The sequence below is a fragment of the Carettochelys insculpta genome, chromosome 3 (genome assembly GCF_033958435.1).
Source record: "Carettochelys insculpta isolate YL-2023 chromosome 3, ASM3395843v1, whole genome shotgun sequence".
Lineage (NCBI taxonomy): Eukaryota > Metazoa > Chordata > Testudines > Carettochelyidae > Carettochelys > Carettochelys insculpta.
Genome location: NC_134139.1, coordinates 35,354,977 through 35,372,478, shown reverse-complemented (window position 1 = coordinate 35,372,478; position 17,502 = coordinate 35,354,977).

Genomic DNA, 17,502 nt, shown 5'->3' with positions numbered 1-17,502 from the left:
AAATTCAGTCTGGATATAGTTCAGACAAGTGTGTCTGGTTTTTGCAACCAACCAGATTAAATTATTAGAAAATGTCAGACACTGTATCTGTGTATGGATCTTCTGAAGGGTATTGTTTTACTATGCATCCATCCATTCTTTAGCACTCTAAGAGCAAGAGAATGGATTGTAAAATAGAACCCTGACTGATTTATGCACACATTGATTTATATTGTCACTTACAAGAATCTAACCTTACTCTCAATAAACTCAACAACAAAGCTTCAATTTTTTTACATGGTGCTGGATCAGGCTCTTACTCAGTTGCAAAATGGAGTGACTTCAGTGAAGGTAGTAGGGTTACTCCAATGGAAATCCAATGTAAGTGGGTCCTAATTCTGATTTCCTGCAGAGGGATGTTCACTGATTACAGGAGAATTACTCCTGTTTACATCAGTGTGAGAGTTGGATCAGGCCTTTGATCTTCTTTATTTCCTTAATTACTGTTTTTTTTGCAAACAAAAACCAAAACTGCCTGGAATAGAGTTAGCACAGCAACAAGATAAGACACTACAAAGCCATCCATAGATTACTTGAATATCTGTACTGTAATAGCAAAGTAGAACAGAACAATGACTGCTAAACCGTAGCACGGTATTGATTGCTAATTAGTTTACTATTTTGGCTGAAATGCCTTCTAGCATTCTGAGTCAATTTTTAATCCGTATAAACAGTCAAGGAATGCTCTATCACAAAAAAACATGTAATTACAGTGGATTATATTACACCTCCAGCATTTTGGCAAAAGCACTTAATGGCAAAAGATAAAAAGGTAGCACCAAAGACTTTTTTGATTTTGTACTTACAAAAAACTTGCTAGTTATCACTACAATACATTCATTGTTCAGTGTCTTGGCTCCTGTTCAGATTCAGAGATATTGGCTCTAAAGTAAACATATAAAATTAACTTCCTAAATTCTCCTTTGCTTTGCTCCTATCAGTTCTAAGATAGTCACTCTAGCAAAAAGTTAATATGAATTTAAGTTACAACTGTAGCAAAAGGAAATTCCAACAGAACTAACACAGTGATATTGTAAGTAACACCAGCAGCTGCACTACTATTTAAAAGAAAAGGGATACAGTAAAAAAGATATATACAAGGTTCTCTACTTTTGCCAAGAACTAAGTGGCTGTTTTGTGCATCATCTGTGGGTTAAACTACTGCAGTCTGAAGTACTGACCACACTTTCAAGTCCCGTAGTTCTTTTAGACAAGGCTAGATTTAAATTAAAAAAGCCTGCCTGTAAGCATTCATCATTTCTTCTAAAGGGAGTCAGCTTTCGGTGGAATCCATTAAATCATGAGGCTCTAGTCACAGAGACACAGACAGACAGGAAAATTCACATGATTTAATTTCATTGTACTTGTTCATTGGGATTCATTTGGGATAGACTGACTCACATGTTCTTTATATTTAGGTCCCCATCCTGCAGTCATTGCACAGGAAAACTCACAGTGAGGTCAATAGTAGTTTTGCCCACTATACGGACTGAAAAGTCAGGCCCCAAGCATTGTCTAAGTGTTATCTAGCTTTGCAGTTTGGCTGTTAAAGTCATACATCTCAAGCAACTTGCTTGTGATGCCAGGGGCAAACAATGAGAGAACCACCTGCCACACCTTTGGGGATCTGGCTTGGATTTTATTCCCAGTTGCATCAGTGTCACTCAGGAGTAACACTGTTGAAGTCAACAGTGAAAATGGTGTGAGAGGAGAATCATGACTTCTTTGTTTAAGGGTGGGATGGAGGAGATTTAGAACTCCCTAGGGATTGAGCACTCAGCAGAAACCATTTTTTTTAAGCTACACACATCCATTCAGCCTTTCTCAGCAAGCAGGGTGACCAGATAGCAAAAGTGAAATCTCGGGACAGGAGAGGGTGGTGACAACAATTGCCTACATCAGACTAAGGCCATAAAATTGGGTGGCTGGTCACTCTACTTGCAAAGCAGGTGGCCACAACCTGGAACCTTTGAAGATGAGGCACCTAAAAGTGGGGAAAGCCCTCCAGTGAAGGATAATAAAAACGAAATTCCTTTCTCTTTTGTCTTCTCACTCAAACCCATGTCCTTGTTTTAACAGTCTAACAATATAATTCAAGCTATAAGTCTGCCTAGATTCATAGCGAACCAGAGAGTTAATGATCCTTCTGAAATACAGCACAGTCAGTTCTTTCATAGTCTGAGACCCTTGTTCTAACACTACAACCTTCCTCCCCTACCCTTCCTGCCTCCCCTTCCTGGCCATACATTCTGTTCCTCATTAACTAACTTGTTTCTTTAGGACATATATATTTGGAATTAACTAACTTTGCCCCCACCCCCATGTAATGTTTTGTTCTGATTCATACCTGCTGTCCTTGCAAACAAGTAGGAACCCTGTTTTCAAACCATCATAGACATAATCTGTGACAGTTTTCAATGTGCTCTGCTGTCCTTTGAGTTGCTTTGAGTAGGGCTGAGAGAGAGAAGGGCTCTTGTAGACTCAATACAAATGTAACCATTTTCTCACCCAGTTCCAGTTTGCTTGGACTTCTTGGATTCAGAACAATGGGCTCCTGCCTCACATACTTCTCCCACTCAGAGGAACCGCAGATAGTGAACATCAGGCTATGGGCCAGATCTTCAAAACTGATCAGCACTCACAGCTGGGGCCAGATTTTCAATATAAGCTAGCTACCCTTTAAATGGTTATGTCAGGGTCAGAATATGAAGAGGACTCAATACCCAGCAGCTCCCACAGCGGTGCTTATGGGCAGATTTTCAAAAGAGTTCAGCACAGGATATGCTGAGCTCTCATAGAAATCTGACCTTTTGCTGTTAAAGCATTTGTTTATTCTACTCTATTCATTCTAACCAAAACCAAAGAAAAAGAAAACCTTCAAAAATAATGGCTTGAAAAATACAGCATTTCTGGTGCGGATGTTTTAAATCCAAGTCGTCTTTAGTTTTGGCAATTGCATAACCGTTTTCACTTCATTTTCCTGACATACTGCCAATCAAACCATAAGTGTGTTTAGCAAAGTGAATTAAAGAGTGCCTTCCTTGCCAGAAAAAAGGACATCTGCTGTTATGGAGATAACATGGTATTTCCGACGATAAAAAATTTAAAATCCCAATCTCATTTGCTGTCATCAAGATCAGGAAAATAGAAATAAACACAGTATGCTGTCTTCACTGGAAAAACATACTTCATTTGGGTCAGACTGTCCTATCACTGACTTCAGTGAGTACAGGATCATGCTCGTTATATGCTGCTTTTTATGTTTGACTTTTGAATGCTAAAATGCATCTTGTACTGAATATGTTGGCTGTGAGCCAGTGAACAAGGCAAGAGAAGCTCTCTTCTCACTGAGTCAGACGGATCCTCAGTTAAAAAGTGGCCTTCCTGATTGTCAGGATTTTGTTTTGTAGAGAGTCCCATCACTTGTCTGGGTGAAATTCATTCCTGTGCAGGCAAACCACGGAAGTCCTACATGCCGCCTGACCCCGACTTATGCACAGATATTGTACCAGTGTATTTAATTTTTTTCCAGTGAATTTAGTGAAAGTGATACAAGCCTCTGGCTTCTTTGATTTGTTAATACTGATCTAGATTAGAACAATAAGCTGATTAGAAAGGTCTCTCTCTATATATATGTAATTAAACTGGTGAAACTTTTGGGTATAAAAGAGTCTTCAAATTCTGAAAATTAAGCTTAAATGGTGCATAGGCTTTGTGCTGGTTTTCTGCACAGGAGTGAATTCCAGCTTCTTGTGAAATAGGGTACAGACTGTATTTATTTGTGTCTTTTAAAGCACTTATCAGTGGAGCTGACACTGTGGGCCCTGGGCCAAGGTATGAGTGGGGACTGGCTCCACATACCCAGAAGTGGTGTGGCCAAGGGAAGAAGGGGCGAGGTCTAGGGCAGTCAGACCTTAGTGTCACTGGAACCATGGCGCTGGGTGCAACGCCCTCCCTCAGAGCCGCATGGTGCTGCACTGCTGTGCCACTTCAAAGGCACCAGGAGCTCTGGATGCAGCTGCTGCCAAAGTAGCAATGGTGGCGTTAGGAGCTCCAGGAGCCTTCGAAATGCCGGGTCCTGGGGCAGTGCTCACTTAGCCCCCCACATTGGCAGGCCTGGCACTGCATTACATAGCATGTGCTTCACACATATGAATGAGAATCATAAAATGCTGTAATGTAGCTGAACTATAGATGAGAATGAAGGCCAGGATCAGTTAGGGCTAGGGCTAGAATTTGTGGTCAGCAGGCCTCAGAAGCTGGCAACAGAACACAAGGGGGCTGGGAAGTATATTAGAAGGACATCCAAAAAGACATACCAATGAAAGCAATTGACTTCAGGCTGAGGATAATATTTGGCCAATATATTTAAAATAAAAGAAAATGGCTTTCCTGAATTCTTATATATTTTATATTTTTGTTTCTTTGGCACTTGAAAAGCAAACTTTCTTTTGACTATTAGTTCCATTCCAGCACTGTCCTGTAAAAAGAAAAACACTGTGGGAAGAACATGGTGCCTTGATTGTATCTGTATACCACAAGTGCAAAGAACTGGGATAAACTGAGCAACATTTGGGACTAGATATGAATTAAACATGTTTCAAAGAGAAACTATAGTCTGAAGCCACTTACCATCAGCTGGAGATATATTTCATTCCATGCCACCCTAGTGGTGTTTATTATATGAATTACTAGATGTTACATTTTGCCAACAAAGAAGGTAATATTCCAACAAGAAACACATTGGTCTTGGCTAGTCCAAAATCTTCAGCTATGTGTGTACGGGGAGTAGCATTATTTAGCATGGGCCAGATCTTCAAGTCTTTATTCCATTTGTTTTCAGTTCCTCGCTCAGGGAAATTTTTCCACTGACTTCAGGGGATATTGTCCCTGAATAAAGAATGAATTTGAACTGAAAGCCCAATCTCGCAAATCTTGCACAAGTAACTTTACTCACAGCAGTAGCCCTTTAACGTGAACGAGACTGCTTTGCACGTCCAGTGCTCTGAATTTGATCCTTCATTCATTGACCATCAAAGAAGAAAATGTATAATGATATTTTCCAATCTTTTAATGCTAATAGAAAAATGGCAAGTAGTTTAATAATTAAAATATGGGAAATCCAAGCGACTATTTGACTGTTACAACTAATTTCCATGACAGCTGTGTTCCTAGCTGTTCAAAAAACAAACTAACGAAAAAAGTACCTTCTTGCTCATGTGAGAAATATAGAATTTCTGTAATTTATTGTAATTTTGTCAAACCGTCCTCTAAAGTGCACATACGTTGCTATTTCTATTCCTAGCCTCTGTGGTTAAACTACCACTAGCCAAGTTTCCAAAATAAAGTATGAAGTTCCCACAACACAGGAAAGTATCCAGTAACATTCTGTGGAATAGCTGGAGCATAAGCCAGTCAATAAAAATAATAATTTATTGCTCATTAGGTAAAGGAAGAGTGATAGCAAACCCAGGTGGTGGATGGGGTCAGAAAGCTGCTGCTACAGACTGCCCACATTCTAACAAAAGTGTGCTAAGTTATGCTGCAGTAACTTTAAATCAAAGATTCGCAAATTGGCAGTATGTCAAGTTGCGACATTTTCTTTTGTTAGACACCATCTCTAACCGTCTCCTAGTGAAGTCCTACCCCCATTGAAATCAACCGCGAAACTTCCACTGAGGGGGGAATTCAACTTAATAAAAACTAGTTAACCCCTAAATTCCTGACAACACTTTGGGCACTAGGCACCAACCCATTAGCCAGAAAGCTAATGACTGGCAGTTGCAAACATCTGTGCAGCATGTTATGGTCGGGAAAAAGGCTTCTGTGGAGAGGTTTGTAAGCCATGGTGTTGGGATGGTTACAAGGGAGAAGAGCTTTCAAGCCAACGTCAATGATAATCAGCTGCGATGTGAAAAGAGAGGATGAAAAGTACATGATGGTATTTCAGACACCATTTTAGAGGTAGACCAAATTCCCAGCCTCCATTATCTGCAGACCTTAAAACAACTCTGTTCAGAGTGAAAACAAGCCCACTCAGTGTCCTCAGATCTGAATACAACAGCATTAGGGGCAGGAGAGCATTGTAATCTTTGTCCCAGCGTAACAGCTGACTCGTATAATAGGTCATTCCAAATCAAAATACCTCTGAACTCGGCGAGGTTCTACATCCAGATCCTCATCAAGGTGCTCATGGCAAACTCCAGTTCACAGGTACCCACATATTGTCGCCTCTTTTTTCACGAGGTATGCTTCTTCATTGTGGCACTATTTACCTGCTGACTCAAGCTTTTTCATGTCTGAGAGCTGCAACAGGTGAAGGAGAAAGGAGTAATGAAAATAATTCACAAACATTACCAGTGAATATAGAAAAATGGCAAAGCTTCCTCATCTGGATGAACATCTCACTCCATTACTGCTTCTTAGGACAACACAAGAAGAGGTTGGGCCTAATGCTTACAAATCATAGACCTTACAAAGGGCCTTTAAGAAGGCCCCTGTAAAGCTTTGGTGCTGTATTGGGATCTGCTGGCAACATGTGTGTGCCTGTGAAGAATATTATTGACCAAAGCTACCTAGCCCTAAGTGTGCAGTACCAACCTAGGATAGATAGTGAGATATGCTGACACATCTAGTAAAATGTCATAATGTGTAAAAGACAACAGTTAACAGAGACTTTGCCTCTGCCTTCCTTGAGAGTGCACAGGCCCCATTTATCAGAACATTATGTTGCTGTTGACTCTTTGTGAAGCTTAGATGACCAGGCAGAATCAGCAGCTAAAAATGCTGCCTTTTACCCCAATCTTTTTAGGAAAGCTTCTCCCTTCCTAGCACATAAATAAAACTGGCCTACAATGATTCATGTATTTGTAACCTCCAGGACAGATTGTATATCTAAAGCTAAATGTGACAACTCTCAGACTCCAGCTGGCAGAGAATGCAGCTGCCCATCTCCTGTATGATTCAGTCTGTTGTGAGCATATCTGGCCCATTAGCTCTGACTCACCTTTTGGTGCCAGGTCAAGGTCCTCGTCCTTATTTTCAAGAAATTAATGGATCAAGCCCCAGCTACATCAAAGACCAAATTCTGATTTATGAATGGCTGTGACAGCTGTGCTTCTCTGGGTTAATGCAGGTCACAAAGCCCAGGACCAAACACATAAGAGGTGGGGACAAAGCCTTCTCAGTTGAAGGATCCTCCTCTGGCACAAACATCTAGAGGAGATTGGGTAAATCCAGAGCAGGACTTTCAGGAAATGTTGCAAAACCTCCCTCTTTGAGAAGACTTTTTACATCATAAAAATCACACAATGCTGACAGCTGAAAATAACAACAGACTTTTTTTAAAAAATCAGTCCAGCTAAAACTACCATACAAAAACATTAACAAACTCTTAAACCCAAAACCACAATCTCCACTCCATGCAGAGATTTTACCGTAAAAGCAGAGAAGTACCAGAAACTCCATACAATTTATCAGGAACTTCATATGGAAGATATTCAGACACTTTGGTAATCTGTGGAAGTATAAAACCCATAAGTAGGTAAGATGAGTAAAACCACACAAAACTGTAACAAAATACAATTCACCTGATTTAGGGATTTATTAGAAATTTGAACCTCAGGTCATGGTCTCTGAAATATCTGCTTTTGTGGTGGAATATTTTCTTATGCCTTGAATTTTAAATATTGTTCTAGACTTTGAATCATAATGAATACTGTAATAATGGCATTTTTTGGGCCTGGTTTTAATGTCACTTAGGCTATGTTTAAATGACAGCCTAAATTCAAAATAAGCTATGCAGTTTTGCAATAGTTTTTTTGGCATGTGAGCTATAGGCTAAATGGTGCCACATGTTGAAATAAAGTACTCCTCATGCAATGAGACATACAGGGATGCCAAAATAGCACCCCCCTTATCTTGAAACAGTTTTGAGACAATGGGTGCATTGCATAGATGTAGGCAGTTATTCAGATACCTTTGCATCTAAAAATAGCCTCCACCACGTAGAGGTAGCATTACACAGCTATGAATCAGGAATTGCATCGCTGAAATCAGTGGAGTTTTACCACTGTAAAATTAAGGGGTGACATTAGAATCAAGCCCTTTATTTCAGTATTACAATGGAATTTGTGAAATTTAAAATTTCACCATTCTAGAATATTATAAATCAGATGTTTACTTCTAATGAAGAACCTACACATCGTATTGTCTTTATATTTGATTTGCAAGCTGTCTGACTTCTGTTTCCATATATTTTCATACTGTTAACATCTAGACTTTATAATTTGGTGGCCTTGACATGATAGTGTTTCACAGCATACTTTCCAATAGACATTTTTCCGGTTCAAAAACTGTAGATTATACAGCACCCAGCCAGATGAACGTTTCCAAAAACGACCAGTTATTAGATATCCAAAGGATATATTTGCAGACTTGCTGGCTCCAATCATAAATATTCTTCCGTTCTTTTTAAGAATGCAGTTCACACATGAAGTGAAACTTCTTCTCTTTAAAATTAGAGTGTATTGCGTTTAAGAGTAAATGCAGAGAATTTGTGAAGGGAGGGTAGTATGTTTACATTTCAGTAAAATCGACAATTCAGGGAAAGAAAGTGGGAGGCTGTAAATAATATGTATGGTGAGTACTACATGAGAAAGATGGTGCATTTGAATTAATTGACTAAAGTTGAAAATTTCTTGGATATTTTACTGCTCACGCTTTAATCTGTTATCAGCCGTATGGCCAGCTCTTGCAATTCTTTCTGAGGTAAAATACCCATTAAAGTCAATGGGAGATTCATTTGAGTGACGCCAACAGGAGACGGTCCATACAACATTTATATAACACCATATAGAGCAGCAGAACAACACCTTAAAAACATTTAAAATGTTCTCCTGGGAACACTTCCTTTGTGACAACATGAGCCGATAGCTCAATTTGCTAATATTTGTCACCTCAGTACAGTGGCAATGATATCCTAATTCCACCTGTTTTGTAATTTACTGACATTTCTTTCATCTGTAACAGGGATGCAATGCCTACCTGAGACTTGATCTGCTCACATCTTTCTTTGATGTTTCTCACTCTGCGTCAGGGATCAGAGTGTCAACAGACATGCCACTGGTATGAATGATTTGCAACGACAGGTGAAAGTCTTTAAATGAGTGTATTTACTACAGGCTTTTGAGGAGTCTGTATCAGCTATGCTTGATCGTATTCCATTTGTACTTTCCATTGTGTTGCTGTTTATACAAGTAGTGGTACGGTCACATTTCATATGAGTTGAACTATTCAGTGAATTTTGCATGCTGATCCTGTAAAACTGGCCTAGCATGGATGGTGTATCTCTTGAGCTTTCATCACTCAGTAATGGACAGATGCACTTCAGTGTAAGACAAACTAATAATAAAACATTAGTTCAAGGCTCCCTGTGATTGTACCTCTGTCTGCATCTCTTATGGCTCCCTGTACTTATGAATTCTAAACGGTAATCGCCTCCATGCTCCTATGCCTCCATCTCACAATTGTGACGCTCTCTGGAACTGTCCCTATGGCTGGAGCTGCTGTCCTTCTGATGTGACTTCACTTTTCCCCTTCAAATCACTCCTCAAAGTCCATCTCTTTCGAAGGCCTTGTTATGCCATAGACTTTGTTTAAAGCAAAGATTGCCACTGATAGCATTGTATGGCCCTTGGCTAGCCTTTCACCACTGATCTATCACCACTGTTACTTTGGTAATTTAGATTAAAACCTTTCAACCACCTCACAAGAAGTTAACATTACAGGGTACTCCCGGAATACGAGATAACAAAATAATAAATCTCAGTAATGGTAAAGGGTTAGGAATATCTATTCCACATACAGTGGAATACCAAAAATGAAAAAGAAATGTGACAGTTTCAAGAGTATGAAAATAAACATCTCTGATTCTGTAAAATAGTGCATATATAATGCTAGACTGTGATTTCTCTCTTTTTCCCCCAATCGTCTTTTCTCTCTTTAAGTCATATGATGAAGGATTCAGTGCATACAGTTAGGACCAAAGACTCACCATGAATACAAACTACTCATGAGTATCAGATTTGTCAGACTCTTCTTTCTGTTATACTGAGGTGAAAGAGTGGTATATAGTTTGCATGATGGACAAAGAATAAGAGACTAGGCCCTTCATCGAGGTGGGGTATAATTTTCTACTTTTAAAATAATATCAATATCTTATATTTAGTGGATAAAAAGTGAAAAAATCAACACCTGACCAAAGGTAGAGGCAGCAGGGGCCCAGCTGATAGATCTCTGGACTGGGAGATAGGAGGCCTGTTTCTATTCCAGTCTGTTGCATGATGATGCAGAAGTCATTTCCACGCTTCCGTGTGTATCTATAAAGCACTGCATCAAATATTTACACTGGCTTTTAATTAAGTTCTCCAGCAATACTATTAAATACATGAAGTTACACAAATATAGTCTGGAGCTCATATTAATACTTGGCCTTTTGGCTAAGAGGAGAAAATATTACCCAATATCCTTTATCATGTTAAGAATGAATGTATTCAGGTCTATATAATGAATAAACTAGCTTCAGATTTCATTTGCAAATTACTAGTGATGGGTAGCCTTAAAGGCTCATTGCCAATGAAATACAGAAGGGGGAAAACAGTTATTTTCAACACTGTGCAATGGCTGCATCTATAGCATTCTCAAAGCAATAGCATCGAGTGTTCGATGTGAGCAAAGTGACATGAAAGGTTAATTGGTAGAGGGTCTCTGGCTGCAATACATCAAGGCAGCAATGTCACTGTTTGTAATACTTTGTGATTTTAAGACAGTCTTTGGTCCTAACCGTATACACTGAGTCCTTCATCATGTGACTTAAGGAGAGAAAAGACGATGGGGGGAAAAAGGGAGAAATTACAGTCTAGCATTATATATGCACTATTTATATATATGCACTATTTTTATATATGCACTATCCTACAGAATCAAAGATGGAATCCTTTGTACATATACATGAACCTTAGCATGCGTGGATGTAACTCATAATAAAAGGCACCACTCTGTGTCTGTGCTTGTCTGTGCTGGGAAGGAAGATGCTCAGCTGATGGCCACCAGATGATCATCCATATTCAAGTGTATCCCACATGGGCTATGTCTACACTAGCCCCCCCCCCTTTTGAAAGTGGAATGCTAATGAGACACTTTGGGATACGCTAATGAGGCACTGCAATGAATATGCAGCACCTCATTAGCATAATGGCAGCTGCAGCACTTCGAAAGTGCCGCTTTTGATCATGCGCGGCTCATCTACACAGGGTCCTATTAGGTTATAGAAATAAGGGGATTTTGAAGTGTGCAGGGTCCTTTCAAAAAGGACCCCATGTAGATGTGCTGTGCACAATCAAAAGCAGCACTTTTGAAGTGCCACGGCCGCCCTTATGATAATAAGGTGCTGCATATTCAGTGCAGTACCTCATTAGCATATCCCAAAGTGTTTTGCTAGCATTCTCCTTTTGAAAGTGGGGGGATAGCGTAGACATAGCCATGGAGATGAAATACAAGTATGCTGTCCATTCTGTATTATCCCACTATCTTCTTCTATTGGTCAGTGATTGTGATATTGTTCATCTGCTTTGTGAAATTCTTAATAAATGGAGGCGTGATTACTTGTAACTGTTCCTTGTGTGCTCCTAGGGCTTCTCACTCCAATCATCTGCCGAAAATCACCTTCTTGCTCTCAATACTGCAGCCAATCAGGAGACCAAAACCTCATCAACTGCCACCACATTTTAAGGCATAAATCCCAACTCCATTAAACCCTATCAATTAGACCATAAAAAGCTAAAATGTGCATTTGAAAATATGCTTGTGAAGCCCTGTATATAAAGGCAGATCCAGCTAAAGTTAGTCTACACTGCAACTAGACACCTGCAGGTGGCTCACGTGGTATAGCTCTTGGGTTTACTAACTGCAGAGAGAGCTTCCATTTGCAGCCACTGAAACTCATGTAACTTTCCTCTAAGCTGAATGTATAATTTGCTTAACTTAAATATCATGTTCTAAGAAACCTTGTCATACAAAGTCATGCTAAACCTCGTTGTTGTTGTGTTCATTTATGCCAGATAAATCTGTGTCATACTCAGTGTTTATCCACAAGCAGTTTATTGGAAGATTCTCATAATGAACGTTTCAACAAACAGCAGAAATGTAGCACTTTAGGACTAACAAAATGATTTATTTGGTGATGAGCTTTTGTGGGACAGATGAAGTGGGTCTTTCCCATGAAAGCTCATCACCAAATAAATCATTTTGTTAGTCTTTAAAGTGCTACATTTCTGCTGTTTTGTTTTGTTGGAATACAGACTAACATGGCTACCTCTCTGTTACCATTCATAATGAAAGTTTGTTTGATGGGAGCCATTTGGTCATTGTAGCTGAAGCCTCTTTACTTCTCAGGACAAACCTGTTCAGTGTCAGTGAGAGCTGGTGAAACTGGCTCTGCTATAATTTGAATCCAGGGTTGTGATTTTTTTTTGTTGAACAAGACTTCCAAAACTGCAACTGGATCCCCAATACTAAAAATATCAGGTGCTAACAGTGCTGGCTCCCAGTGACCTCAGTGAAACAGCAGGGGATGGACAAGTGTGCAAGAAATTCGAGGGGAGTCTCACTTCCTATGTGTATTTTGAATTAAATCTCTCGAAGATATTTTCATGACCACAAACAATCTCTCTGACATCCTCACTTGAGTAATGCCAGTTTGCAGAACTTCAGCCTTAAATTGCAGGAACTAGTCTGAAAAGGGGTGGAAACTGTAAGAGATTTGAAATCAAGTTTAAGACATTTCCTCTCTGTCTCTGGCCTAATTCTTAACCTCCATGTGCCTCCATCAGCCCAGTTATAAAATGGGCCCAATGCTGTGACTATGATTCTGACAGCTTAATTCTACTCAAGGGAGTTGGACAACTTTAGAGTTACTATATTTCAAGTCCCACAAAAAAGGACAGAGAAACTAGGGGCTGGGTACTTGGAATCGCTGGAGGGTTGTGTGTACTAAGAGGGGTATTTGAGGGTAGTTGGAGGGGGGAGCTATAGCAGAGGTACAAGCTGGAGGTGAGGGGGCAGTATCAGTCACTTTTGAAGGAGTAGGGTGAATGGCAAAAGCCGAGGATGTTGTGCCAGCCATCAGTCAGCACCTCCCTGTAGGACCAGAGCTGGGGGCTAGGTCAGTGGAATTTGGCAGCTGTGCTTGCAGAGGACTAGACCAATCATCTGCAGGGGAAGGGGCAGAATCAACTGGGGCTTTTTTTGAGTGGCAGCTTCTCTGCTCTGCAAAAACCACAGACATTTCCTGTTGTTTTTCAAAACCCCCAGACAGGGAAGGAGGCTCAGAAAGGAAACTGTGTCCAGGAAAACAGGGACATATGGTAACCCCTGACATCTTGCTGAGTAAGGTATTGTTTAATGTGTGCAAAGGTGGCACAAACTTCTGCTTACGCACTACCTTGCTGTAAACAAGATGCTGCCTTGCTCCTGTGTTATTAGAATAAATTACCAAAAACTGAAATGTTGCCTATGTCTAGATTTTCCTTATAAATGGGCCCTCTTTCAACAAGTACTTCAACATACGCTGAACGTTAAGCATGCATGTAAACCATCCCTATTCTGCTAGCGGTGCTATTGATGTCAATGGGATTTACACACATGCCTGTGGACTAGTCTGAGTCAAGACCTGAGTGCTTCTGACTGTTGCCAAACCGATATTTATGGCTGAACAGGTGCGGCACAGCCTGTGGAAGTGATAGCTTCCTCATATTGCTCTGTCACTATGACTCATAAGAGCTCTGGAATGATCACCGAAGGATGCAGAAGGGGAACTAAATCTCTGTGGCCATTCAAGCCTTGGCTTCTATTTTGAGCCTGCCAATATGGCAGCAGTTGTGGTGGTAGTTTTTAAGTGGACATGTGTCCAGAGAGAACTGGAGTTCACACCACCAATCATACCATTTTTCAAGCCATACCATTGTACTGAACAGAAAGGAGGAGTCCATCCTGTCTGGCAATTAGTGTTGTGCTTTCTGTAATGTCACAGACCTCTCTAGTGTAAGGAGAAGCATTCTAAAAATAGTGGACATGTGCAAGAAATGTGTTCCTCACAAAGACAACACACAGCAGACGCCCACTGTGACGTAAAATACAAAGAACAAAGAACCTGCTGTACTGATTCCAATAGCGTACATACAATATTAATGAGCTTAGAGTTAAAAATAATGCACTATGCTATCATTGGGCAATGCTTTTTGGGTAACACTAAGAGGGCATATATCAGGGTGATCATAATGAGGTTTAGTTTAGGGTGGAGACTAATGCAGAGAGAGATTGAGAGAAAGAGTGAGAGCAAGAGAAACAGCCACTGTAACACTAACAAAAACAAAGTTATTTAATTAATTCAAGAGATTTTTTAGATTTGTAATCAGTTTCCAGTCCTAGCACCCATTCCTTATTAAGGCCAATTAAAAACCAGCTGGGAAATTGAGACTCGTGCATTTCAATGTAAATAAAATGTTTGGATTAGGATTAATAAACTCATTTATCATTTAGGGCCATGGTACACAAATCATTTCATTGTGCCCCCTTCTTTGTGTTTGTCACAGTTTATGCTCACCCTGGCGCCTGGCCAGCAGCCACTGCTCTCTGGCTGTTCAGCTCAGCAGGTGGAGTGGACAGGGAAGGCTGCTCACTGGACACTCAGCTCTGAAGGCAGCACCTCTGCCAGCAACCGCACAGAAGTAAGGATGGCACGGGATGGAATTCCTACCCTTACTTCTTCGCTGCTTCTGGTTGTGGGGCTGACTTCAGAGCGAGTCATCCAACTAGCAGCCACTGCTCTCCAGCTGCCTACCTCTGAAAGTGTGCGGAAGTGATTCTTTTCTCTCTTAAGCATCTCATGCCTCCCACGCTCCCTGGAGTACATTCTGTGTTCCCTCAGAGGAGCATAACCACTAATTTGAGAACCTCTGATTTGGGGAACATCCTTGCAAAAAATCTGAAGTGGGTCTTACCCACAAAGTTTATTACCTAATAAATAGATTTGTTAGCCTTTAAGGTGCTACAGGGACTGCTTGTTTTATGTGCATGCGTTAATGGAAGTCATCATATAAGTAAAATTAATCATGTGAACATGAGCTAGCACAATCTCAGAAAACACAATCTGGGACTTCCGATCTGAAAGCATGCACCTATAGCTTTACTTAAGACCAAGGCTGTCAGAATGATGCCTCCAACAGATTCATTTCCTCCACGGAGAAGGCACAGGAGAGGCACAACACACACAAACTAGGGTTCACAAGATGTGCAGTTACTGGGTATGGTTAAGTCTATGCAATACTTTTGTGCAGCATAATCAGCCTGTACTTGCAGCCTATTTCTCACTGAAAAACATGTGAAGGCCAGCTGGTGTAAGACAGTGGGCTTTGATTTTAATAGGATAATAGCACTTTTTTCCAACCAAGCATTTAGCCCCAAATGCTTAGAAAACTAACATCTCTCAGAAATAGTCAAATGAAAATTGAAGCTAAACATGATACGCCTCCAATTGATCAACTAGTATACAATGTGCCATACAATAATACATATTATATACCCACATACTACTTACAGCTACAGCATCTTAACAAATCACTAACCACCCATGAAAATACACATAGCATAAGCCTATGTTCTGGCCCAGTACCAGTGGATTTCCTGCATGTTGAGACCTGTCTTCCCAGAATAAGTGGATGTCTCTTTTCATATATTGTTTTCCTTCCATATACCACTCCTGTACTCACTCTGAGGCAGAATCCAGCACAAGGAAAGCAACATAACTCTCCCTGATCCTTCTTCTTTAGCAAAGGAGAGCTGAAGCAGGCGGGAGACAGGGAAAGACCCCCTCAGGCCTAGTTTTTGTGTTCCTTCATTTGCCTTTTTGTCACAGAACTGAGCCCATAATCCCTTGAGAAAGAGTTGCTCTCAATTTCTGTTTTCACGGACAGGGCTAGAGTGGATCTGCTCTAGAAAAATAACAATAAAAGAAAAGTATTCTTACTTTTTTTTTTTTTGTAAATTTACCTCAGTAATCTTGATGCCTAGTAGAAGTCTCACTGTATAAAACCCTTTCAGGCAATGTCATGCCCACTGTTGTATTGTAGATTGCAGGTCTTTTTAACAATGACAGAATATAAAAATCCTGCACAAAGATGTGCCTTACAGGCTGAGTTCACCTTCATCCCCACTGGTCACCGGCTGCAGTGTGAGTAAAATCCAAGTAATTGAAAATAATGCACCAATCTACAAAAAATTTAGTTTGGTCAAATTTACTACAGAAGTTAAATTTAGTTTGCCCTTGGAAAATCAAGTGGCTCACTCCAATCACTGGCAATACAGTAGCATGAATCTGACCAGGCATCTTTATTCCTAGGGCCAGAGTCAACATCACTGATAGACTTATGAAGCTTTGAGGAGGCAAAGTCACTGATCTTACACTGTCCTGGTTGTGATATTGGCAGACCAGGTGCCAGCTCTCACTAAGGCCTTGGGCCTCACCTGAACACTGACAATTTCATTGCAGGAAGCCAGTCTGTTTCACCTCTGTATGGTTAAGCTTATACAACACTGAGCTTATACAACAATGTGTTTAGACTCTGTGTAATACTTGTAAATTGCTGCGTGCACTAATCTTACATATAACATCTTTCTCACATTCTATATGGTAATTATTTAAATTTTTGTTTCATAACTGATAATGGTGTTTGCTCTGAAATTGGGAACCTGGTTATGAAGAACTGTTTTCTAACCTTCAATAATGGGGCATTGTAGTACATCACACTGCAAAGACTTAATTAATTGATACTGCACATTGATCAAGAGGCTATGTGCAAAAGATTTCATCCCATCAGCCCAAATTCTGGAAAGAGGAAATAGAAACAGAGGACAAGAAAATTTGTGATCTTTCTTTTTTTTTACTTGAAGTGTTACATGGAAAAACGTGGACTAGCAGCTTTATTCATTCAAGCAAAGTCTTATGGCTCTAAAGTGAACACGGATGTTTGTGTCTATAAGAAAAGCAATTGGTGGCACAATTGGTTTTTGTTTTCTCTGTTTAGGGATTTGTCTGTCTTCACATAATCTTTGAAATCTTGTTTATAAGAAAGATGGGTTATGCCAAAGCAAATAAGATCGGAGCTGTTGACAGATATGATGCAGTCAGGAATTTTTAGTCAAGAAGACCCTGTTTGCTGACTTTTCACATCTTTCCTATGAAATAATCCAGCTTTCTATATTTTTCCTCCTTCCAGACATGAGGGTTGCTGATGTGATGGCCATCTAAAATAACACAATGGCAGAAATTAATGTTTTCTTCTATTTTAATGTATAGATTATAGCCCACTACAGGAAATTAAAAGGTTTCTTTCTAAATCTCATAAA